A 14,203-nucleotide genomic window follows, 5' to 3' on the forward strand; every position below is an offset into this window, starting at 1 on the left:
TGGGAGATGTAGACAGGGATGAATAGGCAGAGGCTTTTTCCCAGGGTAGAAAAAGTCACAGGTTAGGTGAGAGGGGATATGTTCTGGGGAGGAAATATTTCACACAGAGGGTGGTTGGAATGCACTGCCAGTAAGGTGGTGAAACCAAGCAAGTCAGCAATGTTTAAAGCATATGTTAACAGATACATGAACAAGTGGTAAACAGAGCAACAGAAAATCTGCATGGGCAATAAATTGTGGGTCTAAATAAGGAGTGGGAATTTGCACAGGTATGATGGTCCAAAGGGCCTGTTCCTGTGTTGTATTGAATTGAACTGAAACAACTGAATTTAAACAGAATCCCCAAGGCAATTGTGAAAAAACGTAATATTCCCACCTTTACACTGAACAGTCATGGAACAGGAAAAAGTGTATCAATACTACTTTAACATGACTTCATACAAATACAACAGGTTCCAGATCTCTCCAGCAACCCTTAGTAAAGAAATAAGTTACAACTATATTAACATGGTCAGAGAACAAAAACATTTGTAACAAATCTATCATAATCTTAGGAGGTCCCAAAGTGTCTTTCAGCCAATGAAGTGCTTTTAGAGTGTACTGAGTGTTATAACATGAGAATCACAGAAACCAAACTCATAAAAACAGCAATTTAGATAATGACCAGGTCTTTTGATTTTGATTTGAGCACACATATTGGCCACGATACAGATAGAAGAGTGAGGAATTTATGCCTTGAGACCTTCAGAAAAAGATCTTTTAACATAGTGCCTTTTGTGACCTCAGGATATCCAAAAGCACTTTACAGGCAACGAAGTATTTTTGAAATTGTAGTGTCTATTGTACTAAGAAACACAGCAGTCAATTTAAGCACAGCAAGCTCATATCAACAGCTAAATGATAACAAGAAGTCATTTTTTAAAGAATTGATTGATGGATAATTATTGTCCAGGACATCAGGGAACAACACCTTGCTCATCTTCAAAATAGCACCATGGGACCTTTTGCATCCACCTGAAAGTGTAGACCGAGACTCAGTATAACATATCTGAACAATGGAACCTCTGATACAGCAGCACTCTGGTACTGTACTGTAATGTCAGCATAGGAATATGGGTTCAAGCATCTACTGAAATGAATGTGTGACTCCTGACTCAAACTACTATTAGTTTAACAAAGGTTATGACTTTAAGAAATGGTCTACAGCACTTGTCCATAGTTTTCCATTTGCAAGAAATCAGTTGAAAGAAAATTAGAACCCCTCATTCATTAAATCTCACAAAAGGATGGTGGTAAGCAGTATATTACTGTAATGTCACAACGTATAGTTTGCTCATCTTTACAGGCAGCTGATACAATTCAACTGCTCATCTTGTGTGCAACAGAGCTAACCTTAACTCTAGTCAAATGTAATGGCAGGGATTCTATTCAGTAAGAAATGTAGATTAACTATTGAATAAGTTGCTAAATTTGAGTTTTAAAACTTGCATTCTAACAATCAGGGCGACCTGGTGGCTCAGTGGTTAGCACTGCAGCCTCACAGCATCAGGGACCCAGGTTCAATTCCAGCCTTGGGCAACTGTCTGTGTGGAGTTTGCACATTCTCCCCATGTCTGTGTGGGTTTCCTCCGGGTGCTCTGGTTTCCTCCCACAGTCCAAAAACGTGCAGGTTAGGTGGATTGGCCATGCTAAATTGCCCATTGTGTTCAGGGGTGTGTGGGATGCTTCAAGGAGCGGTGTGGGCTTGTTGGGCTGAAGGGCCTGTTTCCACACTGTAGGGAATCTAACCTAATCTAATCATGTAGTCATGAAGCCAGCTTTATTTATTGAAGATTCAAGCATTCACCATTCCAGGTACACATTCAAGAATTTTCTTTTTACAATTCATGAAAAGGCTTTCACGCAAGCTCAAGTCTTAATTTTTTCTTCTTCAGATGTTAAGTTTAAATCTAAAAAGCAGGGCAAGAAGTAACATTCCAGCCATTTTCAGATTTCAGTTTGCCATATAAAAACCTAATAATTAAATAAACACCTATTGTCGGGATTGAGTAATCTCTGGCTGGTGACTGCAATACAGTTTATAGTATATCATTAATGAAGAAACTGAAGTGAGGTAACAATGCAGTCAAACCACGCCTATTTTTGACTCATTACGTAACAGAAAGGCAGCAGGCCCGAAACGTCAGCTTTTGTGCCTCTAAAACGCTGCTTGGCCTGCTGTGTTCATCCAGCTCCAAGCTTTGTCATCCCCGATTCCCCAGCATCTGCAGTTCCCACCATCTCTGAGCCAGCAAAGAACTATTGATTCACACAACTCAAGATTATCTCAAATTTCTAAGCTAAGAGATATTTCCAAGATATTTCAGGAAGATGCATTTTGAGTCAGCGACGCATCGGATATGAACGTGGCTACCTGTCAAACTTGTTCCCAGAAAATTCAGCCACATTGACAAGCTTTAGCTCCAGTCAATCATGTCTTAGGTTAAGAACAGGAACTGATTCATTCTTTGGCAAGAAACAAGGAATGGGTAATGCTTACTCACACAATTTTTGTGCTTCTAATCCTCATAAAATCTAATTTGCTGTGAGAAAAACAAATGCTGCACCATTACTGTGTTAGAAGACCATCTGTAACACATGACAAGCCAATCATGAAAGTGACCCAAAACTCCAAAAAAATTTAGTGGTGTCTTACCAACATAGTCTTAAAATGAATAACTAAACTAAACAACAGCCCTTCCAGGAAACAATCATAAACCCTTTGTGTATTGCTTCATATGAGAAATCAAACTGGATGAGAAGTAAAAAGCCTGCACTGGAATTCCCACAAGTTTTTTCGTACAAGTAGCAGTCCATTTTTTTCTCTACAGCAACTAATATGGAAGACAGCTGGCATATAGATCTTTATTGCACAAAGACTGGCGTGTAAGGGTAAGGAAATGTTGCTGCAACTGCACATGACTTTGGTAAGATCTTAGCTGGAAACAGGATGAACAGTTTGGTCTCCAAACTGAAGACTGAGACAGATTATTGGCTGCTCAGGAATCCAAGAACATGGGCAGGGAGTAGGAAAGTAGAGCTTTATAGGCTGAGTATCAACCATGATCATATTGAATGGCAAAGCAGGCTCCAGGAGTAATTTGGTTTAATCCCACTCCTATTTTACGTTATAGAATCATACAGAAGAGGCCTTTGGTCCATGGGCAGGAGAAAGAGAGCCTGGTGGGAGAAGGTTGCGTGACTGGAGATCGGTGAGCAGGGGCTCAGTATTGGGTTCATGATATATCTAAACTATGTAGATGATATTGTAGACGACGCTGAGAATGGCAGGGTGGTTGACAGTGAAGAAGGTGGTCTTGAGGCCACAGGAGGATGCTGCAGTACTGCCAAAAAATGCTAAAATTGACATTTGTCACACTTTCCTGCACTCCACCCATAAACCATGAATGTTATGACATTTCAAGTGCTCACCCAAGTACTTTTTGAAGATTGTGACTAACTTTACTACCTTCCCAGACAGTGCACTCCAGACCCAACCACACAGTGAGTGAAAAGAACTTTCTTCAACTGCCTCTACACTTCCTGCCTTTCACCATAAGTATGCCTCTTGTTATTGACCCATCAACTAAGGCATACAGTTGCTTTCTATCCAACCTGTCTATGCCTCACAATCTTATACATCTCAATATGTGACACCCCGCCCCCCAACCATCCCTGCTCCAAAGAAAAATAACCTGAGCTTATCCAGCTTTTCTTCATAGTTAAAGCACTCCATTCCTGGCAACATCTGATGAATCTCCTCTGTGACCAGTCCAGTGCAATCCCATCCTTTCTCCAGTGCAGTGACCAGAACTGCATGCATTACTCCAGCTATAGTCTAACCAAAGACCTGTATAACTCCAACATGATTCCCCTGCTCTTATAACCTATGCCTTGACTGATAGAGGCAAGTGTGTCATATGCTTTCTTCACTATCTTATTAACCTGTCCCACCACCTTCAGGGATTTGTTCACAAGCACCCCAATATTCTCCTGTTCCTAAGCTTCCTAGAGTCTTGCCATTCATTGAGTACTCCCTTGTCTTGTTTCTTCTTCCAAAGAGCATTAACTCACATTTATCAGGGTTGAATTCCGTCTACCACTTATCTGCCCATCTGACCGGTTTGTGTCTATCCGTCTGTAAACCAAGACCCGCTTCCTCACAGTCAACCACGAAGTTACTTAACAAACTCCGCCCACAATCTCATCTACATAATGTTTGCATCATCCTAACAGGTAATTAACTTTATCAATGTAAACTCAAACACAAGGTGTTTTATTGAGATTAGCAGAAAGGATCTTGCAATACACAGCGTAGGAGCAAATTACTGCAAATGCTAGATTCTGTATTCTGGCACTTCCCCTTTGGCCGGGGAGGAACTAAAAATTTGGATCAGAGCACCTGTGATTTCCTCAGTCATCTCCCACAGCAGCCTGGGCTACAGCTTATCTTGATCTGGGGATCGGTCTTCTCTTAAGCCCCCAACATCCCCACCGTGTTTCCGCTCCACACCACCCACCCCCCCGACAAACGTGCTCAACAAACTCACAGTTCACCTTCCTCAAGTCTGTACTTACATTCTTTAACTCCCATTTGAAGACATATGAGAAGTACTCATTCAACACACTACCAATAGCCGCTGGTACCCCAAACAAATTCGCTCTTCGTCCTTATTCTTTCCCTGGTTGTTGCCTTCCCCTGGATATATATTTGTAGAATATCTTAGAATTCTCCTGAATCTTGTTCGCCAGTGTTTTACCATGATTCCCTTTGCTCTCCTAATTCCTTTCTTAAAATCCCCCTGCACATGTTTATTCTACTAGAATTTGTATTGATTTGTTCTTTGTGTTTGTTATGCTTTTAATTTTGGAATTTATTTCGGGTAATTAACCGATAATAAATCATTTCTCCTGAACTTTTTTTCTCTTTATTCATTCATGGAATGAGGGCATTGCTGGCTAGGCAACATTTATTGCCCATCCCTAATTGCCCAGAGGGCAGTTAAGAATCAACCACATTGCTGTGGGTCTGGAGTCACATGTAGGCCAGACCAGGCAAGAATGGCAGTTTCCCTCCCTAAAGGACATTAGCGAAGCAGATGGGTTCTTCCCCTGACAATCAGCAATGGATTTATGATCATCTTAAGAGTCTTAATTCCAGCCACTTATTGAATTCAGATTCTACCATCTACCATGGCAGGATTTGACCGCTGGGCCCCAGAACACTATCTGGTCTCTGGATTAACAGTCCAATGATAATACCACTAGGCAGTCACCTCCCCTGAACGCCAGAACTAACTTCAAAGTTGCATATTGTTTTCTAACATAAAACTGGGAACAGAGATATGCCCACATTATTCATGTGATATTACAGGACAGTGTGTACTGTACACACTACATTCTGTTATGAAAAAGATATGCAAACGCCTCAATATTTAATTTTTGGAACAACAGAAATGAGGGCTGTGCAGTTTACATTTTTCTTCAGGGAATCACAGAGCTCTTTTTGTTATTATACAGCTTGCACCAATTTTTTGCTTCTAATTGGATATGAGCAGTTACTACACGAAAGCTCTTGCAGACTATAGTCACAGGTTGACTCAATATTACTTTTGATAAAAGCAAGATCACAACTGCTCTGCTCACTATAGTCTCAATTTTAATATCTATTGTAGGAAGGATATTATTAAATTGGAGAGGGTCCAGAAAAAATTTGCCTGGATGCTGCCAGGAAAAAGGGCTTAATATATAAAACAATAGACTAGAAAGACTCATATTTCACTTCACTGGAGAGTAGGAAGTTGAACAGTGACTTTATTGAAGTTTACAAAATCATGCTTTCTTGAGTCATGCAGTATTTACATTGAAAACTGTACTTCACTGCTCCCTGAATTTATCTTGGTATTTTATACAGATTTTCTTTCTCTTCTGCATTTTTCAGCTTTAATTTCACATGCAAATGTACAGATCCAGAGCAAATTTCTGAGGTAAGTATTCAATGTGCCTCAGATTATGTATCGATGGGAAAGTGTTTTAGGCTGGAGGGAATATAATCCAACTACTGCCCACGGTTACAGGAAGGCACACAAGCAAAGAGCCCTTTTTTCTTACACTAATACACAAGAAAAGGGGCAATCACTATTCTTAAGTTAGTAGTTAAAACATTTTAGCTACTGATTAAAGGATTCAGACAGCATCCCACCAGCACTCAGTTCTCGTGCATTCAATCATTGCAGTCTGTCCAGTTTGCTCAATGTCACAAACAGCGACACTCTAGTCAACTCAGTTATTACACTTTATCAAACATCATTTGTGTCAGACTGTCTCAACTTATTTTCAACTGACTGCAAGGGTCACAAGGTCACTTAATCATTGAGGTATTGTGAATTGAGTGTAATTCCTATCCATGCCGGCATGTGCACACCAAACCACAGGAGCCATAAGTAGCAATCAAGAGTAGTGACCCAGGCTGATTTTCTTTCCTGGGCACTGTGGCCAATCGGATAAGTCCAAATAACGCTAAACTTAGCACTATTTAGTGATCAAAACTGGAAATTTCTTGTTTGCATGGTTTAGCACTGCACTGGCTGGGAAACTTCAATTGTTTGCCAAGATGGGTTAGTCTCAGGTTCTTTCATAATGCGTCTTCCAAACTTGGCAACGAATTGCTTAACATTAGGAAACTCCTGGACTTACATCAACAAGGTAAGAACATGGACAAAGCATTCTGCTCAACTGTTATCAATCAAGCTACTTGCAGGAAACCCCCGCCTGTTTCCTGCTATTCACAGCCTTGGTTTATCACAGCCACCATCTGCAGTAACATCAAAACACTGAATCTGTTTAATTCACTTGTGGGTGTGTAGTATGTTCATGCCCCAGAGTGAATCCATAGCCAGCAATCAGACTCTTCCTGCTTTGGTTAAAACTAGGAAGGAGATCACAATATCCGAACCGACTTAGCATAGAGAATTCAGCAGGCTAGAGATCATTTCAGATTTAAGCTACAAACTACTTTTACGTTAGTGCCAAAGATAGAAGGAATTGCAGATGCTGGAGAATCTGAGATAACAAGGTGTAGAGCTGGGTGAACACAGCAGGCCAAGCAGCATCAGAGAAGCAGGAAGGCTGACGTTTCAGGCCGTGACCCTTCTTCAGAAATGCCATTTAGTTTGGATTTTGGGATCCCATTACCTACAAACCTGTCCAGATGTTTCTGTGGAGGAGATTCCATGGCATCCTGTCCAGTTCAGCGGGTTCTGATACTGCATTTGACAAGAGTATGGTATTGAGGTGTCCTAGCATAGTTGCAGTCAATGGGAATTGCCGGGAGAGGGGGTAAGCCCCCGTTTATTGGAATCATACTTGTCACCAAGTAAGATGGTTGAGGTTGTTGGAGGTCAATCACCTCAGTTCCAGGATATTTCTATTGGGGTCCCTCAGGGTAGATATTTTCTAATCAACTTCTTCCAAGATGTTATTGTGCACCTCTGGAGCCATTGGAACTTGAACCCACGTCTCTTGGAACACAGTTTGGGACAGTACCACTGCATCCTAGGTGTACCTGGCCCAATCATCTTCAGCTGCTTCAATTACCTTTCCTCCATCGCTCAGAGGTCAGGATATTCCCTGGTATATCACAAAATTCAGCACCATTTGAGAGTCTTCAAAAACTGAAACAGTCCATGTGCGAATGTGGCAAAACATGGATAATATAGGCTGACAGGTGAAAAGTAATATTCATGCCACACTTGCTGGATAATGACCATCTCCAACGAGAGAGACTAACACCATCCATTGCCAAAGGTTGATGGATTACAATCACTGGATCCTCCATTATCAATATCCTGGAGGCATCCATTGACCAGAAATTGAAGTGCTCTACTGTGGCTACAAGGTCAGGTCAAATGCCAGGAATTCTGTGGAGAATAACTCACCTTCTGACTCCTTAAAGCCTGTCCACCATCTACAAGGCACAAGTCAGGAGTGTGATTGAAAACTTCCCATTTGACTAGATGTTGCAGTTCCAACAACACTCAAGAAGCTTGACACTATTCAGGACAAAGCAGCCGGCTTGTTGGGGGCCACATCTACTTCCCAACTCCACTAATGCTGCCACATCTACTCCTCCACTCCACCAGTGCTCAGTATAGCAGTGTAAACGATCCACAAGACATACTGCAGAAATGTACCAAAGCTCTTTAGACAGCAGCACTTAATTCCATGTCCACTACCCTCTAGCAGGTCAGGGGGAATAGATAAATAGGATACCAGTATCTGCAAGTTCCCCTTCAAACTATTCATCATCCTGACTTGGAATTATATCACCATGCCTTCAAAGTGGCTAGATCAAAATCTTGCAACTCCCTCCCAAATATCACTGTGTATACACCTATACCAAATGAAATGCAATATTTCAAGAAGGCGGTTCAGTAACACCTTCTCTAAGATAACTAGGATGACCCACCTAGCAATGCCCATCATCCCATGAATGTATTAAAAAAAGACATGGAATTAATTTGCTTCCTATCATACCATGTGATCATATGAAGCTGCAATGCAGTCAGGTACAATGCAAAAGAGTTATTTCAAGACAGCAGCCCTGAGGTACAAACTGGTCAAGGCAAGTCTTGATTGAGGTCAGAAAGCATTAAAAAAAGTGAGCAGCCCAAATGGTCAAGCTTAAGTGGTCAAACTGCAAGTAGGTAGTGAAAAAGGAGGATTAATCCTTCACAAGGCAGTTGGATGCAGAAGGAAGAACTATACCCTTAAAGTTGAAATAGCAGCACCATCACAGCATTTTTCTGCCAGATTTTTCTAACCAGCTGTGCACCTGAGTCTGGAGGTGCTAAGTTCCATTGTAAAATGTGTACAGTTGTACAAATATATCTAGGAGATGATGCAAAGCCTAACCATTTTAAAGTAGGTTTCATAGCAGAAATGAAACAATATTCAGAACAGTTTTAATACACAAGTCACAAACCTCAATGAAACTCAATGCATTAATATTAGTACAGGAATCAGGCTGTGTGCATCCTATCAATTTCAGAAAATGTAAAGTTTCTTCCATCTAAATTACATTTTGTGAGAATTGTAATATTAAACATGTCAGATTCAGAGTGCTTCAGGTACGAATGAAATCAGTTCTGAGGAAGGGTCACCAGACCTGAAACATCCAATTCCTCTTCACAGGCGATGCCAGACCTGCTGATCTTTTCCTGAAATTTCTGTTTTTGTTTGTGAATAAAAGTATTTTAGTTTGTTTTACAATAAAAACTAATTCCATCATTTGTAATGCATTCTGTCAACACAGTAATAATATATAGTAATTACCTGTTCTCATAATAGTTGTTATCTCACAATCATTGGATATCTCCTTTCTCAATGCACCATGTTAGTAGTTTCTGTCCTTCTTCAAGTTTTAGAGAGAGAGGTGGCATCAGACAAAGAACCTATAAGCAGCTCTGTCACTAACAGCTGAAGAAACAGCGAGTCTCCAAAAGCTTGTGCTTGTGATTTTTTGACTTTGTCCTCCCCAGTCCGACACTGGCACCTCCACATCATGCTGTTAGCGGGCCACTGGAATCCATCATCCAATATCCAAAGGAAACTGAGTCCCTTGATTCCGTTCCAAGGATCCATTACTCCAAATAAAATCACCCCAACCCTTCAATTAGATTCCAGACTTAAATGATTCTTGGGTATCCTTTATTTAGTACGTAAATATAGTGTACTATGTCTCTTCCCCTTAAACTTTGAATGTTTTAGTGCATGATAAATAAATTATTTGAGCTTAGAATTGTTAGAAAACCTACAGTTCTTTGAAGCTTACCACAGAAGTTAGTTTTTGGCAGAGAAACTAACTTAAAACTGACACGAAGTATTAGACGAATGTTTCAACCTCTAAGGGTAAAATATCTTGCAATTAAAGCATTTGGAAGATTGTATCAGAATCTTAAATTGTGCACGTAAAACACCATGTTAACGACCAAGACACCTGTGAGGATGTTTAATTTTATAAGGTATTAGTTTCTAACATCACTTGGAGTGGAATTTGCATCTAATGTGCCTGATGATAACCAGTGCAGTTACTGTGAGGGAGCGAAGCTCCAGCCTCAACAATAACCAGATGTAACATGGGCTGTATTAGGAAAATATTGAAACACTGCTTCTATCAGATCCAAGAAGTTTACTTTGTAATACAGCCATCAAACACCATCCCACATTGTAGAGGAGCCCCTCACTCTCTGGCAAATTGTAATTTATTGCTTCAAGTGTGCAAAGGTCAAAAAATATCCATTCAGAGCAGATCTTAACTCCATTAAAAGTGAAACAGCTCCTCTTTCTTCTCCAACACACAGCCTTTGCCACAGACAGTTCTTGGGACTGAATTGTTATCTTCAAACCTCTGGCATAGGTTGAATTTCTTGCAATTGGTGTCAATTAAATCAGACAGGCTGGCTGAGGCTTGAAATTTACCAGATGTGAAACTGGAGAGGGAGGTCATGAAAGATAATAAAATGTGAGGCTGGATGAACACAGCAGGCCAAGCAGCATCTCAGGAGCACAAAAGCTGACGTTTCGGGCCTAGACCCTTCATCAGAGAGGGGGATGGGGGGAGGGAACTGGAATAAATAGGGAGAGAGGGGGAGGCGGACCGAAGATGGAGAGCAAAGAAGACAGGTGGAGAGGGTGTAGGTGGGGAGGTAGGGAGGGGATAGGTCAGTCCAGGGAAGACGGACAGGTCAAGGAGGTGGGATGAGGTTAGTAGGTAGCTGGGGGTGCGGCTGGGGGTGGGAGGAAGGGATGGGTGAGAGGAAGAACCGGTTAGGGAGGCAGAGACAGGTTGGACTGGTTTTGGGATGCAGTGGGTGGGGGGGAAGAGCTGGGCTGGTTGTGTGGTGCAGTGGGGGGAGGGGATGAACTGGGCTGGTTTAGGGATGCAGTGGGGGAAGGGGAGATTTTGAAACTGGTGAAGTCCACATTGATACCATATGGCTGCAGGGTTCCCAGGCGGAACCAGTTTCAAAATCTCCCCTTCCCCCACTGCATCCCTAAACCAGCCCAGTTCATCCCCTCCCCCCACTGCACCACACAACCAGCCCAGCTCTTCCCCCCCACCCACTGCATCCCAAAACCAGTCCAACCTGTCTCTGCCTCCCTAACCGGTTCTTCCTCTCACCCATCCCTTCCTCCCACCCCCAGCCGCACCCCCAGCTACCTACTAACCTCATCCCACCTCCTTGACCTGTCCGTCTTCCCTGGACTGACCTATCCCCTCCCTACCTCCCCACCTACACCCTCTCCACCTGTCTTCTTTGCTCTCCATCTTCGGTCCGCCTCCCCCTCTCTCCCTATTTATTCCAGTTCCCTCCCCCCATCCCCCTCTCTGATGAAGGGTCTAGGCCCGAAACGTCAGCTTTTGTGCTCCTGAGATGCTGCTTGGCCTGCTGTGTTCATCCAGCCTCACATTTTATTATCTTGGAGTCTCCAGCATCTGCAGTTCCCATTATCTCAGGGAGGTCATGAAAGTTGTTCAAGCTACTAGTTTGATGGGCTTCAGACGAACATCTTTCTACTTCAGTTGTTTTTTACACTAAAAATGAATACTGCCTCATTGGAATGAGTACACTTCCATTATTGTTAAATACTTGCAATCCTTTAACTTCATTCTTAAAGTTTAAAAAATTAATACAATGCATTAATAAGTCATCTTAAATGGTCCTAAAATGATAACAGAAGCCGAAGCCAAAGATATTTCCTTATATCATTCAGGAGTCTCAAAGACAAATCGCAAATTTGCCAGGGATTCCAGAAAGACCAAAATGAAACTGGAGTGAGAAGGTGGCGCTGAGAGAACAGGCAGCTGCTTTATTTGATTTTAAGATGTTCATGGGACACGAATGTTGTTGGCAAGATTTTCATTACCCCATCATAACTGCCTTGAAGTAACTGATGAACTTTCTTGGATTGCTGCAGTCTGTTAGGTGAAGATCCACTTTCGAGATTTTGGAATGTTATGAAGTTTCTCCACTCTGTCTGCACAGTAGGTTCAGTGTGATAAGTATTACAGCCAAACAACAAGGGGAATTTGATTTTTCACTCCAGACATTTGAGACAGTTTGGATGCTGCGATGGTGCTGCTGACTGACAATGTGTAAGTACAGCAACTCCTCAGTGAACTTACCAGATTTACTAAAACCAAATCAGAACAGCAAATGTAATTTAAATGAAGCTTGCAATGGATTGTGACAGAGACAAGTCACCCAGTCAGTGGTGAAAAACATATGGGGCATACTCTGATTTTAGAAATTGGTCAGTAGGGTGTAGCACAGTCCATGGTTTAGATGATGTCACAAACCACAGGATAATAGGTTACACTGTTTATAAGAGATTTCTGGTTTCAAAGAGTACATTACAACGATCAACATAATCCATTACCAGTTTCTACACTTGAATTTCATACAGTTATTGTGTATTTAAGGGTATGCACATCCATATTTTGTGGAGTTATACTGTATATTGTTAGCATCATGCTTAAGAAAGGGTAATTGATAGAGGCCTGCTATATGAGGCAGTAAAGCAGGTCAGAGGGGGTTAAGAAAGCTTGTCTGGTTGTGTCTCTGTGGTTAAATAGAATTGGGTGGAGAGAGGCCATACAACTGATGGCAAGATTCTTGGGAGGCATAACCTTTTATGCTAATAGATTGGTAATTGTACTGAGAAAAGGGCAATGATAAGAATTCAGCAATGTTACAGAAACAAAGCCCTAAATTAGTATTTCCCACATTCTCAAGGTGGAACCTCACTCACTCAACTGCCTTAGGTGCTGTGTGTTTTGTACACATTTGTTGTGAAAGACCTTGCTAAGTAGCCAAGTTCCAATAGCATTGTTAGTGGATAGTCTCATGTCTGGATCAGATTTAATGTTTAATTGATTTTACATTACTGCCTTGTGGAAATTCAGACCATGTAACTGAAGGAATTTGTAAACCACAGTACACAGATTAGTAAACAGCCTTCATGTCAATGAATGTCTCTCATATTTTTCTTGCAAACACAATAACCTGTGACATCTAATATGTAACAGACATGCACAAAATACAGGACTTGTAAATCTATCCATAAAGCTACTGAAATGGTACAACTGGCATGCATTTGTCCATCATGCTTAAAGTGTCACAGATAAAATTAAAAATTGCAATTTTTTTGTCAACTGGCTCAAATTTCACATACATGAAAATGTAGCACACTGCCAACTGATCAAACATCAGAAATTAAAATCACCAGTAAGACCGAGAAACCAAAGAAAAAAGCTACCGAACCAATCAAGCTATCCTAAAAATCATTTCAGATATTAACTTTGGTTTCCTGTTAAATTAATCACTTGCCACTGGATCACATCTTTAAAATAATAACAAAAAGTACAATGTTTACAAGAAAATGTTTTGGCGTAATGTTTGTTGTTTGAAATGCAAATTTCCTATCAAAAATCTTCACTTTGCAAACAGCCTAAGAATCAAAATTTGACCAAGTCCCAATTTCTAACCAATGTTAGATACTCTCACGAGCATTTCCTGTTTGACAGTGGCACTAGCCATTCATTTGCCAGAATACAAAGATTTTGGAAGAGAAAAAGATAACAGCTGCACCTGCTGTCCTAAATTAGTATGCAAACTGAACCAAACACTAGGCCCCTAATATTAACTTTAATGTGACAATTTATCACTGGCCAACCAATCTCTCTAACTTAGAGACAGCATGGTAGTTTAGTGGTTCGCGCTGCTGACTCACAGCTCCAGGAGCCCGTGTTCAATTCCACCCTTGGGCAACTGTGTGGAGTTTGCATGTTCTCCCCGTGCCTGCATGGGTTTCCTCTGGGTGCTCCAGTTTCCTCCTACAGTCCAAAGACATGCAGGCTAGATGGATTGGCCATGTTAAATTGCCCATAGTGCTGAGCAATGTGTGGGTTATAGGGCAATGGGTCTGGATGGGATGCTCTGAGGGTCAGTATGGGCTTGCTGGGCCAAAGGGCCTGTTTCCACACTGTAGGGATTCTATGAGTATCCAACTTAAACAAGAAACTTTTTCAAGAATGGCCAAAATAACTAAAATGCCTCATACACACAAAGAGCAGCATATCAAACATATACACAATAAAACA

General features: G+C 41.4%; 2 protein-coding genes across 6 annotated transcripts in view; one reads left to right on the plus strand and one right to left on the minus strand.

The window, feature by feature from the left end:
* The window catches only part of LOC125447376 (dedicator of cytokinesis protein 7-like), a 157,660-nt gene that overhangs the window by 128,765 nt on the left and 14,692 nt on the right, over positions 1-14,203 (minus strand). The gene's annotated exons all lie outside the window — the stretch shown is intronic.
* Positions 12,081-14,203, plus strand: part of LOC125447404 (dynein light chain Tctex-type 5-like) — a 44,126-nt gene continuing 42,003 nt past the window's right edge. The window contains exon 1 of the mRNA XM_059640022.1: positions 12,081-12,196. The gene's annotated coding sequence lies outside the window, so the exon portion shown is untranslated. The remainder of the gene's footprint in view (positions 12,197-14,203) is intronic.

Source organism: Stegostoma tigrinum, chromosome 35 (assembly GCF_030684315.1).
Source record: "Stegostoma tigrinum isolate sSteTig4 chromosome 35, sSteTig4.hap1, whole genome shotgun sequence".
NCBI classification, from domain to species: Eukaryota; Metazoa; Chordata; class Chondrichthyes; order Orectolobiformes; family Stegostomatidae; genus Stegostoma; species Stegostoma tigrinum.